A 13,915-nucleotide genomic window follows, 5' to 3' on the forward strand; every position below is an offset into this window, starting at 1 on the left:
TAATAGCTACAGGCAAAGGAGAATAAGTCTAAAATTTAAGCTTGCCTTGATTGTGAGTTGTCACTGGAGCTATAAAAAGACATCATTAAACATCATAATTTCATTAAACATGAAATTATGATGTAAGGATCAAACCATTACGTTCATTGGAATAACTAAAGTTTCACATTGTAATGAATACTTATGCATCAATTAATTCAATAATATTAGCAACAAAAAATTATATTTACATATATATAGATAAAGATGAATTCAGAGAATGGGTCTAAAATTTAAGCTTACTTTGAGTTGTATTAGGAGCTGCTGTGGTTGTTGGAGCTGCTGTGGTTGTGGTTGGAGCTGCTGTGGTTGTGGTTGGAGCTGCAGTGGTTGTAGTTGGAGCTGTTGTGGTTGTTGTTGGAGCTGCAGTGGTTGTAGTTGGAGCTGTTGTGGTGGTTGTTGGAGCTGTTGTGGTTGTGGTTGGTGCTGCTGTCGTTGTGGTTGGAGCTGCTGTGGTTGTGGTTGGAGCTGCAGTGGTTGTAGTTGGAGCTGTTGTGGTGGTTGTTGGAGCTTCTGCAGTTGTGGTTGGAGCTGTTGTGGTTGTGGTTGGTGCTGCTGTCGTTGTGGTTGGAGCTGCAGTGGTTGTGGTTGGACCTGAAGTGGTTGTGGTTGGAGCTGCTGTGGTTGTGGTTGGAGCTGCAGTGGTTGTGGTTGGAGCTGCAGTGGTTGTAGTTGGAGCTGTTGTGGTGGTTGTTGGAGCTGCTGTGGTTGTGGTTGGACCTGTTGTGGTTGTGGTTGGACCTGTTGTGGTTGTGGTTGGAGCTGTTGTGGTTGTGGTTGGTGCTGCTGTCGTTGTGGTTGGAGCTGCTGTGGTTGTGGTTGGAGCTGCAGTGGTTGTAGTTGGAGCTTCTGCAGTTGTGGTTGGAGCTGTTGTGGTTGTGGTTGGTGCTGCTGTGGTTGTTGTCGGAGCCGCTGTGGTTGTGGTTGGTGCAACAGGGATTGTTGTGGTTGGAGCTGCAGTGGTTGTAGTTGGAGCTGTTGTGGTGGTTGTTGGAGCTGTTGTGGTTGTGGTTGGTGCTGCTGTCATTGTGGTTGGAGCTGCTGTGGTTGTGGTTGGAGCTGCAGTGGTTGTAGTTGGAGCTGTTGTGGTGGTTGTTGGAGCTTCTGCAGTTGTGGTTGGAGCTGTTGTGGTTGTGGTTGGTGCTGCTGTCGTTGTGGTTGGAGCTGCAGTGGTTGTGGTTGGACCTGAAGTGGTTGTAGTTGGAGCTGCAGTGGTTGTGGTTGGAGCTGCAGTGGTTGTAGTTGGAGCTGTTGTGGTGGTTGTTGGAGCTGCTGTGGTTGTGGTTGGACCTGTTGTGGTTGTGGTTGGAGCTGCAGTGGTTGTAGTTGGAGCTGCTGTGGTTGTGGTTGGACCTGTTGTGGTTGTGGTTGGAGCTGCAGTGGTTGTGGTTGGAGCTGCTGTGGTTGTTGTCGGAGCCGCTGTGGTTGTGGTTGGTGCAACAGGGATTGTTGTGGTTGGAGCTGCTGTGGTTGTGGTCGGAGCTGCTGTGGTTGTGGTCGGAGCTGTTGTGGTTGTGGTTGGAGCTGCAGTGGTTGTAGTTGGAGCTGCAGTGGTTGTAGTTGGAGCTGCAGTGGTTGTGGTTAGAGCTGCTGTGGTTGGAGCTGCAGTGGTTGTAGTTGGAGCTGCTGTGGTTGTGGTCGGAGCTGCTGTAGTTGTGGTCGGAGCTGTTGTGGTTGTGGTTGGAGCTGCAGTGGTTGTAGTTGGAGCTGCAGTGGTTGTAGTTGGAGCTGCAGGGATTAGTGTGGTTGGAGCTGCAGTCGTTGTGGTTGGTGCTGCTGTGGTTGGACCTGTTGTGGTTGTGGTTGGTGCTGCTGTGGTTGTGGTTGGAGCTGTTGTGGTTGTGGTTGGAGCTGCAGTGGTTGTAGTTGGAGCTGTTGTGGTTGTGGTTGGTGGTGCTGTGGTTGTGGTCGGAGCTGTTGTGGTTGTGGTCGGAGCTGTTGTGGTTGTGGTCGGAGCTGCTGTGGTTGTGGTTGGTGCTCCAGTTGTTGTGGTCGGAGCTGCAGTGGTTGTTGTTGGAGCTGCTGTGGTTGTGGTTGGAGCTGCAGTGGTTGTGGTTGGAGCTGCTGTGGTTGTGGTTGGACCTGTTGTGGTTGTGGTTGGAGCTGCTGTGGTTGTTGTCGGAGCCGCTGTGGTTGTGGTTGGTGCAACAGGGATTGTTGTGGTTGGAGCTGCTGTGGTTGTGGTTGGTGCTTCAGTGGTTGTGGTTAGAGCTGCTGTGGTTGGAGCTGCAGTGGTTGTAGTTGGAGCTGCTGTGGTTGTGGTTGGACCTGTTGTGGTTGTGGTTGGAGCTGCAGTGGTTGTGGTTGGAGCTGCTGTGGTTGTTGTCGGAGCCGCTGTGGTTGTGGTTGGTGCAACAGGGATTGTTGTGGTTGGAGCTGCTGTGGTTGTGGTCGGAGCTGCTGTGGTTGTGGTCGGAGCTGTTGTGGTTGTGGTTGGAGCTGCAGTGGTTGTAGTTGGAGCTGCAGTGGTTGTAGTTGGAGCTGCAGTGGTTGTGGTTAGAGCTGCTGTGGTTGGAGCTGCAGTGGTTGTAGTTGGAGCTGCTGTGGTTGTGGTCGGAGCTGCTGTAGTTGTGGTCGGAGCTGTTGTGGTTGTGGTTGGAGCTGCAGTGGTTGTAGTTGGAGCTGCAGTGGTTGTAGTTGGAGCTGCAGGGATTAGTGTGGTTGGAGCTGCAGTCGTTGTGGTTGGTGCTGCTGTGGTTGGACCTGTTGTGGTTGTGGTTGGTGCTGCTGTGGTTGTGGTTGGAGCTGTTGTGGTTGTGGTTGGAGCTGCAGTGGTTGTAGTTGGAGCTGTTGTGGTTGTGGTTGGTGGTGCTGTGGTTGTGGTCGGAGCTGTTGTGGTTGTGGTCGGAGCTGTTGTGGTTGTGGTCGGAGCTGCTGTGGTTGTGGTTGGTGCTCCAGTTGTTGTGGTCGGAGCTGCAGTGGTTGTTGTTGGAGCTGCTGTGGTTGTGGTTGGAGCTGCAGTGGTTGTGGTTGGAGCTGCTGTGGTTGTGGTTGGACCTGTTGTGGTTGTGGTTGGAGCTGCTGTGGTTGTTGTCGGAGCCGCTGTGGTTGTGGTTGGTGCAACAGGGATTGTTGTGGTTGGAGCTGCTGTGGTTGTGGTTGGTGCTTCAGTGGTTGTGGTTAGAGCTGCTGTGGTCGGAGCTGCTGTAGTTGTGGTCGGAGCTGTTGTGGTTGTGGTTGGAGCTGCAGTGGTTGTAGTTGGAGCTGTTGTGGTTGTGGTTGGTGTTGCTGTGGTTGTGGTTGGAGCTGCAGTGGTTGTAATTGGAGCTGCAGGGATTAATGTGGTTGGAGCTGCAGTCGTTGTGGTTGGTGCTGCTGTGGTTGGACCTGTTGTGGTTGTGGTTGGTGCTGCTGTGGTTGTGGTTGGAGCTGTTGTGGTTGTGGTCGGAGCTGCAGTGGTTGTTGTTGGAGCTGCTGTGGTTGTGGTTGGTGCTCCAGTTGTTGTGGTTGGAGCTGCAGTGGTTGTTGGAGCTTCAGTTGTTGTAGTTGGACCTGTTGTGGTTTTTGTTTATTAAAAGTATTCCAAAAAGTAATAATAGCTATAGGTAAAGTCAGTTGATAGGTCATAAACTTACCTTGATCACTAGTTGTCACTCCACCTATAAAAACACCAAGATTGAACATAAAATTTATACAACTAATATGAAAACATAAGACCGGCAGCAGAAACAGGTAATGTAGTGTCCAAATCCTAGGTAGCAACTACTGCTTTCATTTGTTGGAAAACACTTTTATTCAGAAACTTATCAGATCTAATTCTTGAGTAAATTAAACTCTATTTTTTCTGGATTACAACAGTATGTTGCAACATATAGTTTCTTTATCTGGAAGTAAGATCAGGAGTTATATTGTTACTTTGTTTCACTCTGACTACAAAAACCCACAGATGTCATTGAATATCAAATGTTCAATGTATAAAAAAGACCAGTTTGAATATTAATACAAGTTTTCTATCTGTTTTTCTCTCTTTCGTAATCAAGTAGATTTTATACATTGATTTTCTTTCTACTTTTTGTCCTTTATGTATTGGTGTGACATTAATCAAATTTTTTTCCTTTCTTTCCTTGTTTTTGTTGCTTTTTTGTGGACGTTATTAAAACAATTGCTCTGGCTGAGAAAAGTGCACAGACAAGCCAGGATTGCTGCCCAGAATGGTATATTTATTGCTATTGTTACTATAATACTTTATGGACCTGATCTACAAAGATTCCAGTAAACTGCATATAGAAAAAACTGTAAGAGCAGTAAGTGTGTGTTTTGCACTCACTTTACAACAACTGACTGTGCAAGTGATTACAGGAGAATCAGTGGTGCAGACTTCCCTATTTAAAAGATGATGATACAATTCACTAAAATAGTATACAATGTGGTAGAACACAACAGTATAAAAGCTTAACGATCAATCAAAATAAAACTCTCTAAACTGCTGTATTTAATGCCACACCCTACCACCACACTCCCCACCGGCGCGCCCTGTTCGGCTCCATCGGTTCAGCGTTATCTCCAATCGTAATGTGATCATTTCAACATAAAGGATATAATGGTCTTTTATCGCACAAGTGTGTTTCATATGAGCCAGTAAAGGAACTGGGTGGGGACTCTTGACTCTTTTATTTGTTTTATCACTGATATCTATCTTGGCTCTGTGATGTTGTTTTGAACTCGGCTGTTCATGTTGAGTTGTGTTTAAGTAAGGTGGGCCAATGTTTAAGCTTAGTGATTATGTTTTTTGATATGGTTTAAATGCATTAATATTGTCCTGAGGATTCCATCTGTCACATGCAGACATTTTGTACCTGCACAATTTGTGGAAAATGGAGCTGATATAATCTGCATCACATTTTTGGGGTAAAATAGACATGCTCTTGCAGAGCATCAAGACATAACAGAGTTCTACTGTAACTTGATGATGCACTGGAATTATTCAGTAATTGAAAGTGGACCAAAATAAATTTTTAAAAGAGTATTAGAAGCATGTTTTTAAAAATGTATTTATTTTGCATTTGTATTTACTCTTAATAAGTATATCCACTTGATAAATTACTAAAAATGTATTTGAGAACAATACAGCATATTCAAAATATACCTAAATATATTATTTTTGCACAGGGGAACACAGACAACAATTCTGCCACACAGAAAATCGCCAGCATAAGAAATGTCACCTACGTTTTGCTTATGTCAAAGAGATTGACAGACGGACACACTGACACATCACTGATGTGTAACACTGAGCATGAAACCTCCCTTATAAAATAAAGGAGCTATTATGTGTGGACGTTATGTATTCTGCCACAAGAGGGAGCTCTTATGCAGCATTATTTGAAGCTGCTCTGACCAGCTGCAGGAAACCTGTGAGAGTCTGCAGCAGCATCACATTTTGTTTCTTAATTGCAGCTGCGGAACGACTGCAAATATCTCTGGAACTGCAAATCCCACATTAATCAGAAATATATTTTCTGTGCTCTGATACAGATACTGATACAGAGCACAAAGCCAAGCAAATATCTCAACTTTGACAGGTGTGGCGGCGCAAGAGTTCTCAGAGTTTCTGCAAAACTATTAAGCGAGAGTATGAGAAACACACACACCACAAATTATTGCTTGTTCACATGTGGGCTCAGATCAGCCTTTTTCTTTTGGTCTCTGCTGTATGAAGTGGTGCAGTCATAACTTAGTGGCACAAATAATACCATAAAGAGGGAAAGAAGCAAGAAGAAGCTGCACAATTACAGCTGGAGACAAAAAATGCAGCCAAGTATCGTTGAACAAAACGAAATTTTCAGATGAGACTGTAGCAGCATAAATGATGCGCTGCCACTTTAAGGCCAATTTCAGCTGCTGCATATAAGCAAGCCTTCACCTGTCATGAGGCTGCTTGCGTTGTGACGTCAACCAAATCTGCTTCCTTTGTTTGCACTGTTCTGGGTAAGCGTGGCTGTTTTATTGTTTGTTGGCTTTAATAATTGCTAGTAATACTAATTGGTTTATCTGCTTAGCCTCCTTTGCTGCACCTCTAATATTTGGACCGATCTGTCCGTTTATTCATTTGCTGACAGTAAGGTAAGGGCTTAGCGTGGCTAAGTAGCGTCTATCCATGTAAACAAAACCTTCACATAGCGTTTTCTTACAGTTGCACTACTTCTAGGTGGAATTGGGGATCTGATTATTTGGCAGTGCAGTCATTTATCAGTTCACAGGTAAGCGGCTGCTGCAAGTTATGTTTTTGTTAGCAGTTGTATTAATAATTTGCTCTATTCTTCTTAGCCTTCTGACTCATCAGCATTGCACCTGGAGTGATGCTCGCTGCTGTTTTGCCTACTTAGAAATTGTTTTAAAATACTAATCTGCACTTTTCTTGGCGATAAAGTGCAACATTGTAAGGCTATTGTATTACTGTTTTACTTGTATTGTTTTATTTTCTTGTCTGTCTTTTAGGGACTAAGGCTTCTGTGGTGGCGGTGGTGACCCCTGGTGGCGGTGTCTTGTCTTGTGTGTTTTGTTGGAGCACCTTTTTTTTTCTTTCTTTTGTTTGCCGTGTTCTTGTAGTGTCCAGGGTGGTCCCTTTTTCTGCACTGGATGTTGCCCCTTCCCTCACTACTTCCCCCATCGGTAAGCCTCAGTTTCCTTTGAAATTTAGACATTTGATTATTTTGTTAAATGCATTCACTGTTTTAACCATTCAATTTCTCTGTAGATTATTAGAAATTAAAGATATTTTGAAGCTTAATAAATTTTGTAGAACTTTCTGAATCTTGTCTCCTCATTTCCAGTAGAACTTACCTGTGTCCTTACTACATTATATTTTCCTGGATTTATTCCAGGTGGCGTTGTTGGTCATCATAACCTTTAATATTTTATATTTGGGTTCATATTAAGAAAATCCACCCCCCAGGTTGCCACAAATTGGCGTTGTTGGCAGGATCTCTGCTGTGTAAAGGGAGACTTGATTCTTTTGTTTTATTTTTGGTTTTGTTTCTTTCTTTTTTTTTTCTGTTGTAGTGGCATTGTGTTTTGTTTGTTTTGGAGGAGAATTGTATTGTGTGTGTACAGGCAAAACAGCAGCGAGTCCATCTAATAAAGTATCCAAATCATGGAGGAGGAGGAGATCCAAGAAATGCGGGACTTGATTGCCCAATTGAAAGCAGACAACGAACGATTGCGTCAGGAACAGTCATGCTCTGCCCCAGGTACTTCTACTGCCCCTTCTACTTCAAGCACATCTCAGAGTGCTTTGCCCGCCCCGGATCCCCTTGTGTCAGAGAGGTTGGTGTTTGTGCCTCGTGACAGGAAATGTCCAATGTTTAGGGGAAGATCAGGTATAGGGTTAAATGAATGGTTGGAGGAGGCTGAGGTCTGTATGAGGGCACGTCACTTATCACTTGTTGATCAGGCTTTTTATTTGTATGATCATTTGGAGGGTGAGGCGCGAGAGGAGCTCAGGTTCCGCTCTAGTGCTGAACGGACTGATCCAGCTTGCATTATAAGAGTGCTAAAAGAGGTATATGGTTGTACTGATTCCTATGTCTCGTTGCAAGAGGCTTTCTTTTCTAGAAAACAGCAAGAGGATGAAACCCTTCAAGAATTTTCACTTGCACTAATGGGATTAATGGAGAAGGTTAAAGCCTCTGCACCCACTAACATGGTTAATGCTGATGTATTGTTGAGGGATCAGTTTGTGGAGCATGTTCTAGATGGTCCACTGCGGCGTGCATTGAAACAGTTTGTACGGGAGAAACCTGCAGCTACCTTACTTGATGTCAGGACTGAAGCTATTAGGTGGGAACGAGAGGGCTCATCCGGTGGTAGTAGGGCCCGGAGTCTTTCAGTTCCATCACTTGGATTTCAGTATGCTGTCCAAGGCACTGCTCAGATTAATCCAAGGGATCAGGGGTCAGAATTAAGGGCACTGCATGATATGTTGGCACGTCAACAAGAGCAGTTAAATCAACTTACTCAGAGCGTTGCCTCTCTTAGTCAAACTCATCAACGGAGTCGTCCCCCTCGTAATGTCTCTATAGTCTGTAGACGGTGCCAACAGCCAGGTCATTATGCTAGGGAATGTGATGGTGTACGTGTCCCTTCACGTTTTCACTCTCAAGGCTCCCAACAGCCCTCTAGTTCCTTGCCTCATAACTCTGCGGTCTCGGAAAACTAGTTCCCACTGAATTGTTGAGCCGCAGTTCGGGTGGGGTCACTATTGGCTCAGTCGCAGCACCATGTAATGGTAGGGAAACATCAGAGCTTGTTGCACCGTGTCCTCATTTAGATGTGTGTTTGGGAGGTGTTCGGGTGCCCTGTCTAATTGACACTGGTTCTATGGTGTCAACCCTTACAGAAAGTTTCTTTAAGGATCATTTTAGGTCTGGGGGCCCTGATGGTTTACACCCTTGTCACTGGTTGCAGCTTAAGGCAGCAAATGGGTTAAATATCCCCTACCTTGGCTACATAGAGCTTAGTGTCGAACTTTGTGGCAAAGATATCCCAAACTGCGGGGTTTTAATTGTAAAAGATCCTCCTGGCAAAGTGCCTCCCACACCAGGTGTTTTAGGCATGAATGTAATCCAAAAATGCTATCATGAGCTTTTTGTGCAGCATGGTGCAGGGTTGTTTAATCGAGACAATGTCCCACAGGCTCCACATGAAATCTGGCCTGCATTACAAAAGTGTCATCAAGCAAGCTTGCAGGATGCATCAGACTGTGTGGGGAAGGTAAAGGTGCGGGGTCGGGCAGCATGTAGAGTTCCAGGTGGGGTTATGAAGCTGGTGGCTGCTACATGCACTGATCAGCTGTCACAGGCTGTACTATTTGAGCCTCCTGAGTCAGGTCTGCCTGGGGGTTTGCTTGCCTCTCCTGCTCTTGTCCGTGTGGTGCGAGGCACAGCCTACATACCAGTTGTTAATGTAGGCTCTACAGACATCTTGCTTTACCCACATACTGTAGTCGGTACTCTGCATCATGTTAATGTTATCAGTCTGCCAGCTGGTGTTACAGAAGAGCCCTCATATACAGCTAAGGTGTCCTCTCAGGTTGTAGTCTCAACTGTGCAGGACCAAGTTGAGGCCATTGACCTTTCCCAACTACCCAGCACACATCAGGGTCATGTGAGGACCCTTCTTAGGGAGTATTCATCTGTTTTTGCAGAAAATGATGGTGACTTGGGGTGTACAAATATAATTAGTCATGACATACCCCTTATTGATGAAATTCCTGTAAAGCAGCGTTACCGGCGTATACCACCGTCAGACTATGAAGCAGTAAAGAATCACATCAATCAGCTACTTAGTACTAATGTGATCAGAGAGAGCTGCAGCCCCTATGCATCTCCCATTGTGTTGGTCAAAAAGAAGGATGGGAGCCTGAGGCTGTGTGTGGACTATCGGCAGCTTAACAGCAAAACCCGCAAAGATGCCTTTCCATTACCACGCATTGAGGAGTCTTTAGATGCACTCACAGGTGCTTGCTGGTTTTCTACCTTGGATCTGGCAAGTGGTTACAACCAGGTACCTGTTACAGAAGCAGATCGTCATAAAACGGCGTTCTGCACTCCATTTGGTCTATTTGAGTGGAATAGAATGCCATTTGGCCTTTGTAATGCGCCCAGTACGTTTCAGAGGCTTATGCAGCGCATTTTCTCTGACAAACAGAATCAGTCATTACTTCTGTATCTTGATGACATAGTTGTATTTTCTTCCACTGTGGAACAGCATTTGGAGCGCTTGGGGATGGTTCTTGGACGCCTGAAGAAAGAGGGTCTCAAGGCAAAGCTGACAAAATGCTCCTTTCTTCAAACGGAAGTTAAATACTTGGGCCATGTCATTTCTAATAAAGGTGTTGCAACTGATCCATCTAAAATTGAGGCAGTGGTTAACTGGCCGCGCCCCACCACGTCAACTGAGCTGAGGTCCTTCCTTGGGTTCGCCAGTTATTATCGGCGGTTCGTTGCAGGCTTTGCTAAGCTGGCTGCGCCCCTTCACCACCTAGTGGGACAGCTAAGCAGTTCAAGAGCAAAGAAGCGGCCAAGACAGGACATCACTGAGGGCTGGACTGCAGAACACCAACAGAGCTTTGAGGAACTGAAAAGGAGGCTAACTACCTCACCTGTGTTAGCCTACGCTGACTTTTCTCTGCCTTTTATTCTAGAAGTGGACGCGAGCCATGGTGGTCTGGGCGCTGTCCTCTCCCAACAACAGGATGGGGTGGTGCGTCCTATCGCTTACGCCAGCCGAGGATTAAGACCGACTGAACGTAATATGGATAACTACAGTTCCATGAAACTTGAATTTTTAGCCCTTAAATGGGCCATGACTGAGAAATTCAGAGAGTACTTGTTGGGCCATAAATGTCTTGTATTCACTGATAACAATCCCCTCAGTTATCTCAGTACTGCCAAGCTGGGTGCCACTGAACACCGATGGGCTGCACAACTTGCCTCCTTTGACTTTAAGATCCAGTACCGGTCCGGGCGTACAAACAGGAACGCAGATGCCCTTTCCAGAAAACATCCATCTACTGGAGAACAGGTTGGTGCTCTCGTTCCAGGGAGTAGTCTGCCTGAATCTCTGCAGCTGATGATGGAGAGACAGGATGCTACTCAAGCTGCCATCACTGTTCTTCCTGAACGCACCACAAAGGATATGCAAGTATTACAACATGCTGACCCAGTCTTGCAGGAACTTTGGAGCTTCTGGGCTTGCAAGAAACAACCCGACCGCACAGAGCGAAAGAACTTACCGTCACCTCTGTTGGCCCTCCTGAGGCAGTGGGATCGCTTGGTGGAGAGGGATGGTGTACTCTACCGCAGGACCTTTCGCCCCGATGGTGCTGAGGAGATCCTACAGATGTTGCTGCCCACAGCCTTGAAGGAGGAGGTCCTGACTCAGGCTCACCAAGACCATGGACATCAAGGTGTGGACAGGACTCTCTCACTTCTGAGGACAAGATGTTATTGGCCAAAAATGTCCTCTGATGTTGTTGATTGGTGCAGGTCATGTGAGCGATGCCAAGTGGCAAAAGATACTCGGCCTACTGCACGGACCTATATGAGCCATTTGTTAGCATCACGGCCCAATGAGATCCTTGCCATGGATTTTACAGTCCTAGAGCCTTCTCAAGATGGCCGAGAGAATGTGCTCATCTTAACTGATGTTTTTAGCAAATACACCCTGGCCATACCAACCAGAGATCAACGTGCCTCTACTGTGGCCCACGTCCTGGTGACGGAGTGGTTTTCGAAGTTTGGTGTACCAGCCCGTGTTCACTCAGACCAGGGGCGTAATTTTGAAAGTTCCCTTATCCAGCAACTCTGTCAGTTCTATGGCATCAAGAAGTCCAGGACCACACCGTACCACCCTGCTGGAAATGGACAATGTGAAAGGTTTAATCGTACGCTTCATAACCTGTTGCGTACCCTCCCCACCACCAGCAAGAGAGCATGGACTGCTTATTTGCCACAAGTTGTCTTTTGTTATAACACCACACCACATCAGAGCACTGGAGAAAGTCCCTTCTTTCTGATGTTTGGCCAACAACCTAGGCTTCCTTTAGATTTTCTGCTCAGCCATGTATCGGAACCAAGTGCTGGCAGTGTTAACAAGTGGGTTGCAGAGCACCAGACGCGCTTGAAACTGGCTTTTGAGGAAGCAAGGGAGAAGCTGAAGACTGCTGCAAATAGGAGAAAGAGAAATAATGACCAGCATGTTCAAGACTCACCTCTGCATGAAGGCCAACTTGTCCTACTTCGAAACACCAGTCACCAGGGAAGACACAAAATTCAAGATCTGTGGCGCTCCAAGGTGTATAAGGTCCTGAAAGTACTAGGTGACACTGGAGCAGTTTACACTGTTGCTCCTGCAGATGAATTGAACAGAACAAAAAGGGTCCATCGGTCTCTATTGAAGCCAGTTGTTTGTAGTGATGTCCCAGCATCACCTCGTGGTGAACCACTGTTGAATGATTCATCCTCTGAGGATGAATATGATCCTGATTTGTTTTTGAAGGTGAATGTCAACCCGCCACCACCTTCTTTGCCCGCCGACCCACGAATGGTCAGAAATGACACTGTTCCTCTGTCCTCCGGGGCATCCCTTCATGAAGCTCCTTCAACATCTGCATCTCAAACTCCTAGTGTTGCCAGCTCAAGTAACGATCAGGGCCCTCCGAGGGTGATGAGGAGAACTACACGTTCAACAGCAGGTCAGCACTCCAATGTCCACCATCTCCCAAGACCAATGGCACTAGCTCATGGGGCTGCAAACTCTCCTGATTTAAATTGCAATGCTGTTTCTGTAGTATTTAGACCTTGGTGCTAGTATGTTTAGGGGTCGTCGTCGGGGCGTCGACGCAAGTTGGGGGGGTAGACTGTAGCAGCATAAATGATGCGCTGCCACTTTAAGGCCAATTTCAGCTGCTGCATATAAGCAAGCCTTCACCTGTCATGAGGCTGCTTGCGTTGTGACGTCAACCAAATCTGCTTCCTTTGTTTGCACTGTTCTGGGTAAGCGTGGCTGTTTTATTGTTTGTTGGCTTTAATAATTGCTAGTAATACTAATTGGTTTATCTGCTTAGCCTCCTTTGCTGCACCTCTAATATTTGGACCGATCTGTCCGTTTATTCATTTGCTGACAGTAAGGTAAGGGCTTAGCGTGGCTAAGTAGCGTCTATCCATGTAAACAAAACCTTCACATAGCGTTTTCTTACAGTTGCACTACTTCTAGGTGGAATTGGGGATCTGATTATTTGGCAGTGCAGTCATTTATCAGTTCACAGGTAAGCGGCTGCTGCAAGTTATGTTTTTGTTAGCAGTTGTATTAATAATTTGCTCTATTCTTCTTAGCCTTCTGACTCATCAGCATTGCACCTGGAGTGATGCTCGCTGCTGTTTTGCCTACTTAGAAATTGTTTTAAAATACTAATCTGCACTTTTCTTGGCGATAAAGTGCAACATTGTAAGGCTATTGTATTACTGTTTTACTTGTATTGTTTTATTTTCTTGTCTGTCTTTTAGGGACTAAGGCTTCTGTGGTGGCGGTGGTGACCCCTGGTGGCGGTGTCTTGTCTTGTGTGTTTTGTTGGAGCACCTTTTTTTTTCTTTCTTTTGTTTGCCGTGTTCTTGTAGTGTCCAGGGTGGTCCCTTTTTCTGCACTGGATGTTGCCCCTTCCCTCACTACTTCCCCCATCGGTAAGCCTCAGTTTCCTTTGAAATTTAGACATTTGATTATTTTGTTAAATGCATTCACTGTTTTAACCATTCAATTTCTCCGTAGATTATTAGAAATTAAAGATATTTTGAAGCTTAATAAATTTTGTAGAACTTTCTGAATCTTGTCTCCTCATTTCCAGTAGAACTTACCTGTGTCCTTACTACATTATATTTTCCTGGATTTATTCCAGGTGGCGTTGTTGGTCATCATAACCTTTAATATTTTATATTTGGGTTCATATTAAGAAAATCCACCCCCCAGGTTGCCACAATACTTTTATCCTGAGTCTTCTAACAGACAATCCCAACAGTCATAAAGCTGCTGCAGAAAAGTTTGTTTTATGGTGTGACTCTCATAAGCTACAGATTAACACCTCAAAAACTGTTGAGTAATTTCTGGATCCTAAGTCAATCAGGGACCGAAGCCCCATAGCCATACATGGCTGCTCCATCAAACAGGTTACATCTTTTAAATATTTAGGTGTGCACATAGATGGTGATCTGAGTTGGCGCACATATGTGACAAGCGTGTGCAAAGGTTCACCAGCGTCTTTATTTTCTTAGACGACTTCAGTTGTGTTGCATTTCTGAAATGATTATGTTGATCTTTTATAGGGCGACTGTCGAGTCTATTCTGAGATATGGCATCACTGGATGGTTTGGAAATCTTACTG

The 13,915-nt window shown here is 45.5% G+C and overlaps 1 long non-coding RNA gene across 2 annotated transcripts; it reads left to right on the forward strand.

Moving 5' to 3' along the window:
- The first annotated feature begins 9,256 nt into the window (after window positions 1–9,256).
- Window positions 9,257–13,361, forward strand: LOC148153747 (uncharacterized). Of its 2 annotated transcripts, none has more exons than XR_015761505.1 (2): window positions 9,257–12,671; window positions 12,742–13,361. It is a non-coding gene; the product is annotated as an uncharacterized LOC148153747 (long non-coding RNA). The 2 variants fall into 2 exon arrangements; XR_015761506.1 differs by having other exon boundaries at window positions 12,757–13,361.
- The last annotated feature ends 554 nt before the right edge of the window (window positions 13,362–13,915 follow it).

This window comes from Poecilia mexicana, unplaced genomic scaffold (genome assembly GCF_051168715.1).
Source record: "Poecilia mexicana isolate PSO_F unplaced genomic scaffold, ASM5116871v1 scaffold_19, whole genome shotgun sequence".
NCBI lineage: Eukaryota > Metazoa > Chordata > Actinopteri > Cyprinodontiformes > Poeciliidae > Poecilia > Poecilia mexicana.